Genomic DNA, 11,629 nt, shown 5'->3' with positions numbered 1-11,629 from the left:
AGAATGGCGTAAACCCGGGAGGCGGAGCTTGCAGTGAGCTGAGATCCGGCCACTGCACTCCAGCCCGGGTGACAGAGCGAGACTCTGTCTCAAAAAAAAAAAAAAAAAAAAAAAAAGATCAATAAATCTACAAGTTGATTCTTTTTAATTAATAACATAGATAAGCCTCTAGCTGGACTAATGAAAAAAGAATATGCAAATAAACACAATTAGAAATGACAAAGGAGATGGTACCACTGACCCCACAGATATAAAAATAACCATCACAAGCTCCTATAAACACCTCTATGCACACAAACTAAAAAACTGAGAAGAGATGGATAAATTACTGGATACATACACCTTCCCAAGACTGAACCAGGAAGAAATTGATTCCCTGAACAGACCAATAACAAACTCTAATGTTGAGTGCATAATAAATAGTCTACCCTACCAACTAAAGAAAAGCCCAGGACCAGAAGGATTCACAGAATAATTATACCAGATGTACAAATAAGAGCAAGTACCATTCCTACTGATACTGTTACAAAAAATTGAGGAAGAAGAACTTCTCCCCTACTCATTCTATGTGACCAGCACCATCCTGATACTAAAACCTGGTGGAGACACACAAGCCAGTATGCTTGATGAACACTGTGCAATAATCCTCAATAAATTCACCACGATCAAGCGGGCTTCATCTCTGGTATGCAAGGTTGATTCAACCTATGCCAATCAATAAATGTAATTCATCACATAAACAGAACTAAAAAAATGAAAATCTCAATAGATGCAGAAAAACTTTTGATAAAATTCAACATTCCTTCATGTTAAAAACTCTCAATAAACTTTTATTTTTATTAAAGGAACATACCCCAAAATAATAAGAGTCATCTATGACAAACCCACAGCCAAGATTATTTTGAATGGGGAAAACCTGGAAGCATTCCCCTTGAAAAGCAGCAGAAGACAAGGATGTCCTTTATCTCCACTCCCATTCAACATGATATTAGAAGTCCTGGTCGGAACCATCAGGCAACAGAAAGAAATAAAGCGCATCCAAATAGGAAGAGAGGAAGTCAAACTATCCATCTTTGCAGACAACATGTTTCTATACCTAGAAAACCATATAGTCTTGGCCCACAAAGTCTGTAAGCTGTTAAACAACTTCAGCAAAGTCTCAGGATACAAATCAATGTACAAAAATGCCTAGCATTGCTACACACCAATAATAGCCAAGCCAAGAACCAATTTGGAAAGACAATCCCTTTCACAATTGCCACCAAAAATAAAATACAGCTAACCAGGGAGGTGAAAGATCTCTAAATGAGAATTACAAAACACTGCTTGAAGAAATCAGAGATGACATAAACAAATGGAAAAACATTCCATGCTCATGGATAGGAAGAATCAATGTCATTAAAATGGCCATACTACCCAAAGCAATTTACACATTCAATGCTGGGTTTTGTTTTGTTTTGTTTTGTTTTTTCCTGAGACAGAATCTCACTCTTATTGCCCAGGCTGGAGTGCAGTGGCAGAATTTCAGCTCACTGCAACCTCCGCCTCTCAGGTTCAAGTGATTCTTGTGCCTCAACCTCCTGAGTAGTTGGGATTACAGATGTATACCACCACACCTGGATAATTGTTGGATTTTTTGAAGAGATGGGGTTTCACCATGTTGACCAAACTGGTCTTGAACTCCTGACCTCAGGTGATCCACCTGTCTGAGCCTCCAAAATGTTGGGATTACAGGCATGAGCCACTACACCTGGCCAATGCTATTTCTATCAAACTACCAATGACGTTCTTCACAGAAGTAGAAAAAGCTATTTTAAAAATCATTTGGAACTAAAAAGGGTCCCAAATAGCCAAGGCAATCCTAAACAAAAAGAACAAAGCTGGAGGTATCACATTATCCAACTTCAAACTATACTACAGAGCCACAGTAAACAAAACAGCATGGTACTGCTACAAAAACAGACACATAGACCAATGGAACAGAATAATAGAGAGTCCAGAAATAAGACCTATGACTATGTGATCTTTGACAAGTATGACAAAAACAAGCAGTGGGGAAAATAATCCTTATTTAATAAATGGTGCTGGAAGCAAAAGGTTGAAAATGGACCCCTTCCTTACACCATATGCAAAAATCATATCAAAGTGACTTAAAGACTTAAATGTAAAACCCAGAACTATAAAATCCCTGGAAGGCAACCTAGACAATACCATCCTGGAATAGAAATGGGAAAAGATTGGTGACAAACGTGCCAAAAACAGTAGCAATGAAAGCAAAAATTGATGAGTGAGTTCCTGCACAGCAAAAGAAACTATCATCAACAGAGTAAACAACCTACAGAATAGGAGGAAAGTTTTGCAAACTATGCATCTGACAAAAGGTTTAATATCCAGCATTTATAAGGAACTTGAACAAATTTACTAAAGAAAAACAACCTCATTAAAAAGAGGGCAAAGGACAGGAACAGACATTTTTTTAAGATAAGGCATACATGTGGCCAAGAAGCATATGAAAAACACCTCAATATCACTGATCATTAGAGAAATGCAAATCAAAACCAAAATGAGATACCATCTCACATCAGTCAGAATGGCTATATGAAAAAGTCAAAAAATAACAGATACTGATGAGATTGTAGAGAAAAGCAAAACCACTTTTGGTGGGAGTGTAAATTCAACCATTGTGGAAAGCAGTATGGTGATTTCTCAAAGAGCTAAAAACAGAACTACCATTTGACCCAGGAATTTCGTTACTGGGTATATACCCAAAGGAATACAAATTATTCTACCATAAATACACATGCATACAAATGTTCATTGCAGCACTATTTACAATAGCGAAGACATGGAGTTAACTTTAATGCCCATCAATGACAAATTGGATAAAGAAAATGTGGCCTACATACACCGTGGAATACTATGCATACACAAAAAAGAATGAGATCATGTCTTTTGCAGGAAAATTGATGAAGCTGGAGGCCATTATCCTTAGCAAACTTAACACAGGGAAAGAAAACCAAATACCATATGTACTCACTTATAAGTGAGAGCTAAATGATGATAACTAGTGAATACAAAGAAGGGAACAATAGACACTGGGGTCCACTTGAGGGCACAGGCAGGAGGAGGGAGAAGAGTAGAAAAGATAAATATTGGGTACTGGGCTTAGTATTTGAGTGATGAAATAATCTGTACAACAGACCTCCATGATATGAATTTACATATATTTCAAACCTGCACATGTACCCCTGAGCCAAAAATAAAAGTTTCAAAAATTTATTTTTTGTTCTTTAGCATAGTTTCATAATTTTTATATGATATATTCTCATATTATATAATACACTTGGTAAGTGTATTAATAGAAATTGTTTATTTTTGTTGTGTCCCAAGCTTCCTCTGTAATTTTAATTTTTTAAGTAAATTCTCTTTATGTGAGCTTAAAAATAAATCCTTATTATTTACCAGGAATATGATTGAAGATTATATATAAACTTTTACAAATCTCAGTTTCTTTATTTGTGTGATGGAGATAAGGAGAGTCATTACATTTCATGTATCTTATCATATTTACAAACTCTTTGTGCCAATCACTCCTGTACCAGGCTCCAGGAGAAGAGAAGTCACAAAGATGATTTGGTTTTTGCCTTGTTGGAGCTTACAGTCTATAAGAGAAAATAGATATTAAACAAAGTCTGTACCTACAATGATGGGAAGACTACAAAAGGGAAGTGACAGTTTTATTAGAGCAATTAATGGAGAACTAATGGATTAATCTGGATATAAGACTTTAGGGTCAAGGAAAGCCTCCTTAGGGAAGAAGTGTTTCAAGTGTAACCTGGGAAATGAGTAAGAGTTGGCCAGTGAACTGGAGGCAGAGTGATTCTGGCATACAAAAAAAACTCATGCCAGTTCTTTAGGGTAGTCATAAAACCAAAGAAAAGGTTGAATAAGGGAGATGTGTTTAGGGAGGGTGGCATAAAATAAGACTTGAAAAATGATCAGAAGCCAAATCTCAAAGGGTCTTAAAGTTGAAATTTTAGAGTCAAATAGGGTGATACTAATATTAGGTTGGTGCGATAGTAATTTAATGGCAAAAACTCCAATTACTTTTGCACCAACCTAATATTTATGTGAAACCATGATTGTCCTGACTTGGTGAGATTTTTTTAAAGCAAAGTTTCTATAACTTCCTAATTCTAGTTTATGTTTATTCCCTTTGAAGGCATAAGTTATTTATTTGTTTGTTTATTTTATTATTATTATTTTTTTTTTGAGATAGAGTCTTGCTCTCTTGCCCAGGCTGGAGTGCAGTGGCACGATCTTGGCTCACTGTAAGCTCTGCCTCCTGGGTTCATGCCATTCTCCTGCCTCAGCTTCCCAAGTAGCTGGGACTACAGGTGCCTGCCAGCACACCCGGCTAATGTTTTGTATTTTTAGTAGAGATGAAGTTTCACCGTGTTAGCCAGGATGGTCTCGATCTCCTGACCTCATGGTCTGCCCGCCTCGACCTTATAAGTTTTTTATTAATTTTGTGCCTTGGTACCAGAAAAACTTGAAAATTTCAGAAAATTTAAAGGCCAATCACATAAATTAAAGGTAGGAAATGAATCTACTACATGTATAATCCTGACAAAAAATCCTCTTTTACCTGAAATCAAATACATATTCAATTAAAACTATTTTGAGGATCTGAGGCAGTGAAGTCAGCTCTGTTTTTTCTTTCTGTTACCACTATAGAAATATTTCTAAAAATCTATTCCCAGCAATTTGGGAGGGTGAGGTGGGGATCACTTGAAACCAGGAGTTTGAGACCAACCTGGGCAAGATAGTGAGACCCCCGGTTCTAGAAAAACAAACAAACAAAAAATCCAATTGGCCTGGTGGCATGTACCTGTAGCCCCAGCTACTTGGAAGGCTGTGGTGAGAGAATATCTTGAGTGCAAGAGTTCCAGACTGCATTGAGCTATGATCATGCCACTGCACTCCAACCTGGGTGACAGAGACCTTGCCTCAAAAGAAAAACACCACCACCACCACCAACAACAACAACAACTGTTCTTGTGATTCATGTGTATGGATTTATCTATAAAGAGAAAACAAGATCCAATTAAAAGCAAGTAATAGCAATATGTTGACAACAGAACATATATTGGCCTTGAATTTGAGGTTTTGTTTTAATCTGGCTAGGCATTGTGCTGTGTTTAATGTTTGCTGTGTTGCCAGGATGCTTGTGTTGCCAGGATGCTGTGTTGCCAGGATGCTTCAAACGCTTCTGATGTCTTTGTTTTTATTTCCTTTGCTGATTTCAGGCTTCTCTACGTACTTCTTTTCAAATTTGTATCTTGCAGGACTTTCGGCAGTAAGTCCTGTTGGTATGATGATAAGGGCTGAGAAAGTGGAAGCATTCTCTAATCTTACGACGAAATCTCTCTTTCAGTGGGTCTGTGTCCTTGGTCTGTGACTTTTAAGTAATTCTTAGCCTTTGTTCCCTAATTAGTTGAAACAGAAATCCTAGAAGAAGGAAGAGAGTGATAAACTTCATCCCTTTTGAGATAGAGTCCTATTAAGACTTTTCCCTGAAAGTAACATTTGTTATAAAGAATGCTCGACAGGGCACGATGGCTCACGCCTGTAATCCCAGCACTTTGGGAGGCTGAGGAGGGTGAATCATGAGGTCAGGAGTTTGAGACCAGTTTGGCCAATATGGTGAAACTCCGTCTCTACTAAAATTACAAAAATTAGCCGGGTGTGGTGGCATGCGCCTGTAGTCCCAGCTACTCGGGAGGCTGAGGCAGAAGAATCACTTGAACCCAGGAGGTGGAAGTTGCAGTGAGCCGAGATCATGCCACTGCCCTCCAGCCTGGGTAACAGAGTGAGATTCTGTCTCAAAAAAATAAAAAGAGAATGCCTTGGGTGTATCTTAAAATTCTATTCCCCTTGGTGGTTTGAAGGGATCTTTGCTGGCTCTTCCATGTAAATCTTTTGTGATTCTTGTCTATACCAGAAGTAAAACACTATATTAAAAATGAGAAACACATCATTATTACTCTGTTACTATTATTGTAGCCTTTTGTTTTATCAACTTCATATATAAATTAGGTAACAGATAAAATGGGTTTTAAACTCTGAAAAGTATGACAAAAAATGTGGCATGTTAATCTGCTTTAGAACCAGTTATAATTACCCCTTGCTTATCTGTAGTTTACATTTATAAAATTGTACATAGAAGCAGACATTGTAAGAGTTCATTATAAGGCAATATGGTGAACATCTCATTGTTTCTCTGTTGTTTGTTACAATACCAAAATATATTATTCATAGACTCACGAGCTTAGAAACATCATTTTGAGTGTTTCAAAACCATTTTTGGAGTTTCTGGTTTTAACTTTGTCATAAGACCTTGAAGTTCTCACTCACATCTTAAAAACAAACAAAAAAATCTGATCAAACTGAAACCCAGTGACATTTTTGGACCCATCAGAAGACTGAAGTCACAGGGCAAGTGTGATTACCCCAAAATCTAAAGACACGCAAGTCCAGAGTAACAGGTTACATCTTCTTACCTGAGCCCTCTGAAGACTTGAACTGGTAGTAAGACAAGATAATTCTGAGAAATTGTTGGAGGCTGAGTGTGGACTAATATGAGAGTGAGAATTTCTTTGGGGGAGGTTACAAGCTTTCTAGGGGGTTACATTCTTGGGGGAGGTTACACTATTGTGAACTTTGAGTCTGTATTAGACAGGGTTCTCCAGAGAAACCAATTAGATAGATAGATATAGATAGATGAGAGAGAGAGACAGAGAGAGAGAGAGAGAGATGACAGGGAATTTTTAGGTTAATTGACTCATGAGATTATGGAGGCTGAGAAATTTTACAACAGGCCATCTTTAAGCTGGAGAACCAGGGAAGCTGGCAGCATGGCTAAGTCCAAGTTAAAAGGCCTCAGAACATGGAAGCCGATGGTATAACGCTCAGTCTGAGGCCAACGGCCTGAGAAACTGAGGGACCACTGGTGCAAGTCCCAGAGCCCAAAGGCCAGAGACGTGGAGTTCTGAGAGAAGCAGGAGAAGTAGAGTCTCTCAGCTCTAGGAGAGAGAGAGGGAATTTGCCTTTTTGCTCTATCCAGGCCCTCAACTGATTCATGGTGCCCTCTGACACCGGGTGAGCGCACATCTTCTCCACTTAGTACACTGATTGAAATGCCAATCATGTCTTCCTTTCACAGAAGGTTTCTCTGTAGTTTGCAAAGCTGTTTAATAACATTTTGCTCACAGTAGAATTTATGTAAAAATTGTAATCAAGCCTCTCAAACCCTGCCACTGCTTTATTAACTAAGTTTATGTAATATTGTAAATTCTTTGCTTTCATTTGAACAGCGTTTACAGCCTCTTCACCAAGAATATATTCCATCTCAGGAAACCACTTTTTTTCCTCATCCATGAGAAACAACTCCTCATTCAAGAAAGTTTTATCATGAGATTGCAGCAATTTAGTCTCATCTTCAGGCTCTGCCTCTAATTCTAGTTCTCCTGCTATTTCTACCACAGTTGCAAGGCCTCTACTGATGTCTTGAACCCCTCAAAGTTATCCATGAGAGTTGAAATCAACTTCTTCCAAACTCCAGTTAATGTAGATGTTTTGACCTCCTTCCAGGAATCACAAATGTTCTTAATGACACCTAGAATGGTGAATTCTTTTGAAAGCAAGATTTGAGAAAGCAAGATTTTCAATTTGCTTTACCCAGGTCCCTCAGAAGAATCATGATCTATGGCAGAGATAGCCTTATGAACTCTAAATCTTAAAAAGTAAGAATTGAAAGTCAAAATTACTCCTTGATCCATGGGCTACAGAATGGTTGCTGTGTTATTAGGCATGCAAACAGCACTGATCTCTTTCTACATCTCCATCAGAGCTCTTGGGTCACCAGGTGCATTGTCTATGAGCAGTAATATTTTGAAAGAAATCTTTCTTTTTGAGCTCTAAGTCTCAAGAGTGGGCTTAAAATATTCAGTAAACTGTGCTGTAAACAGATGTGCTATCATCCAGGCTTTTCCTTCCATTTCTAGAGCACAGGCAGAGTAGATTTAGTATAATTCTTAAGGGCTCTAAGATTTTTGCAATGATAAATTAACATTTCAAGTTAACTGCACCAACTGCGTTAGGTCCTAAAAAGAGAGTTAGCCTGTCTTTAAGCTTTGAAGCCAGGCATTGACTTCTCCTTTCTAGCTGTGAATGTCCTAGATGGCATCTTATTCCAATAAAATCTGTTTTGTCTACAATGAAAATCTGTTGTTTAGTGTAGCCACCTTCATCAGTGATCTAAGCTGGATCATCTGGATAACATGCTGCACCTTCTACATTAGCACTTGCTGCATCACCTTGTACTTTTATGCTATGGAGATGACTTCTTTGCTTAAATCTCATGAATCACCTTTGGTAGCTTCTATCTTTTCTTTTGGAGCTTCCTCATCACTCTCAGCCTTCATAGACCTTCATAGGAAAAGAGTTAGGGCATTGCTATGAATTAGATTTTGGCTTAAGGAAATGTTGTGGCTGATTTGCCCTTCTACCCGGACTTACTAAAATTTTCTTCCTATCATCAATAGTGTATCATCATACATATACACATACAATAATCTTATCATTGTATGTTCACAGGAGTAGCACTTTTAATTTTGCATCTCCATCTTGGCTATTTAGCACAAGAGGCCTAACTTTCAGCCTATCTTGGCTTTCAACATGCTTTCCTGACCAAGCTTGATCATTTATAGCTTTTGATTTAAATTGAGAAACGTGCAACTTCTCCTTTCACTTGAACACTCAGAAGCCATGATAGAGTTATTGATTGGCCTAATTCCAATATTGTTGTCCCTAAGAGAATAGGGAGGCCCTAGAAGAGGGAGAGAGATGGGGAATGGCGAGTCGATTGAGCAGTGAGAACCACACAACATTTATTGATTTTGTTCACTGTCTTATATGGGTGTAGTTTGTGGTGTCCAAAACAACTAAAATAGTACCATCAAAGATCACTGATTACAGGTCACCATAACAGATATAAGAAGACTGAAAAAGTTGGAAATGCTGCACATATTACTGAAATGTGAGCCAGAGACATGAAGTGAGCACGTGCTGTTGGAAAAGTTGCTCCAAAAGACTTGCTTTACACAGGGTTCCCACAAATGTTCAATTTGTAAAAAGTGCAGTATCATGAAGCACCACAGAGAGTGATAAAATGAGGTATGCCTGTATTTTCATTTGAATTTATATATATACATATTATAAAAGATATATCTCTTAAATTCTACCTTCCATCATTGTATGCATTCATTTATCAACAAATATTATTGTTATGTGTGATATTGGGATAAAATAACTAGAGAGAGAAAATCGTTATGGCTCATAGAACTTTCAGTTCATTTTTTCATTAATAAGATACAATAGGGTATCAGTGTCCTATGGCTGTTGTAAAAAATTACTATCTTCTTTTTTTTTATACTTTAAGTTCTAGGGTACATGTGCATAATGTGCAGGTTTGTTACGTATACACGTGCCCTGTTGAGTTGCCACACCCATTAATTAACTCATCATTTACATTAGGTATTTTTCCTAATGCTATCCCTCTCCCACTTCCCCACCCCACGACAGGCCCCAGTATGTGATGTTCCCTGCCCTGTGTTCAAGTGTTCTCATTGTTCAATTCCCACCTATGAGTGAGAACATGCAGTGTTTGGTTTTCTATCCTTGCAATAGTTTGCTCAGAATGATGGTTTCCATCTTCATCCATGTAGCTACATTATTTATCCCTTTCAGAATTTGGTGCCACTGTTGTATTGCATTTTACTTCTGTATATGTTATAAATCCTATACTACATGATTACATTTTTATATGCTCATTATCTTTTAAAAATACATAGTATAATGTAATATATAAATATGTAATATATAAGTTTGCTATATAATTTACTTATAATTAACTTTATGATGCTTTTTATTTATTTATCCCTTTTGATAGATTCACAGTTCCACATAGTATCATTTTCCTTCTGCCTGACAAAATTACTTTAAGGATATGAACTCATCCTTTTATATGGCTGCATAGTATTCCATGATGTATATGTGCTACATTTTCTTAATCCAGTCTATCATTGATGGACATTTGGGTTGGTTCCAAGTCTTTGCTAGTGTGAATATTGCCACAATAAAAATTACCATCCTCTTAAATAGCAGAAATTTTCTCCCTTATTCAGACCTCTGAAATCAGTATCACTGGGTCCTGGGGCCAAAATAGAGGTGTTTGCAGGGCCCCACTCCCTCTAAGACTTCAGGAGATAATTAATTCCTTGACTATTTCTATTTCTTTTACATTTTTGGTGACCGGGAGGAGGCCAGGGTCTTGCTTTGCCAAGCAGCCTGGAGTGCAGATCACAGCTCATTGCAGCCTTGACTTACTGGGCTGAAGTGAACCTCCCACCTCAGCCTCTGCAGTAACCGTAAAAAAACTGGAATGAACATGTGTTTCATTTCTGTTATTGGTAATTTGTATCCTTTCTCTTTTTTCCATGGTTTGTCTGACTAGAAGTTTATCACTTTTATTGATATGCTCAAATAACTAGATTTGATTCCGTTGATTTTTCTCTATTCATTTTCTGTTTTCTATTTCACCAATTTGTATTTTAATGTTTATTGTTTTACATCTTCTGTTTAATTTGGGTCCACTTTGCTCTTTCTTTTTATTTCTTCATTTTTAAAATGCCTGCATGTGTGGTGGAAGCTGAACTTTTCTTTTTAATATGGCTGTTTATTACATTTTATTCCCCAAATGTACTTTAGCCACATCAACAAAATTTTAAGTTCTTGTGCTTTCACTTTCATTCACCTGAAAACACTTTGATTTCCCTTTTGATTTTTTCTTTGACCCATGGGTTATTTAAAAACATATACTTTTGTTTCTAAATATTTGGAAAATGTATTAGTTTCCTAGAGTTGCCATAAAAATATACCACAAACTGGGTGACTTAAAACCAAAGAAACTTATTTTCTTACGGTTATGAAGGCTAGAAGTCTGAAATCAAAGTGTCAGCAGAACTTTGCTCCCTCTTTAAGACTCTGAAAAGAATGATTTCTTGCACACATCTGGCTTCTAGTGGTGGCTGGCAGGTCTTGGAATTTCTTGGTTAAATCACTCTGATCTCTCTGCCATCGCATGGTGTTCTGTGGGTTGGCCTTTTTGTGTATGTGTCTTTTTTCCTCTTATGAGGACGCAAGTCATAAAGAGTTAAGGGCCCACCCTACTCCAATGTGACCTCATCTTTACTTAACTAGTTACATCTGCAAAAACCCTGTTTCCAAATAAGTTCAAATTCTGAGGTTCTGGGAAGGACAGGAATTTTAGTTGACATTGTTCAACCCATTATAGGGAAAATTCCACATTTTTTTCTTGTTTCTAATTTTCTAATCTTTCTGGTTTCTAATTAACTTCTGTTGTGGTCAGATTACATACTTTTTATGTTTTAAATTCCTTTAACTGTTTTGGGACTTGTTTTGTGGAGCATAATATGCTATCTTGGCAAATGTCTACATCCATTGGGAAATAATGTATATTCTAATGTTTCTGTATGGAGTTTCTAAT

General features: G+C 37.2%; 1 long non-coding RNA gene across 1 annotated transcript; it reads right to left on the bottom strand.

Moving 5' to 3' along the window:
* Window positions 1-5,129: 5,129 nt before the first annotated feature.
* On the bottom strand, window positions 5,130-11,131 carry LOC103883197. Its single transcript, XR_001901150.3, has 2 exons — window positions 11,044-11,131; window positions 5,130-5,511 (listed from the first exon to the last, which is right to left on the bottom strand). It is a non-coding gene; the product is annotated as an uncharacterized LOC103883197 (long non-coding RNA).
* Window positions 11,132-11,629: the final 498 nt, after the last annotated feature.

The sequence above is a fragment of the Papio anubis genome, chromosome 4 (assembly GCF_008728515.1).
Source record: "Papio anubis isolate 15944 chromosome 4, Panubis1.0, whole genome shotgun sequence".
In the NCBI taxonomy this organism is placed as follows: Eukaryota; Metazoa; Chordata; class Mammalia; order Primates; family Cercopithecidae; genus Papio; species Papio anubis.
The sequence above is the reverse complement of the archived record's forward strand: the minus strand, read 5'-3'. Positions and strand labels throughout refer to the sequence as shown.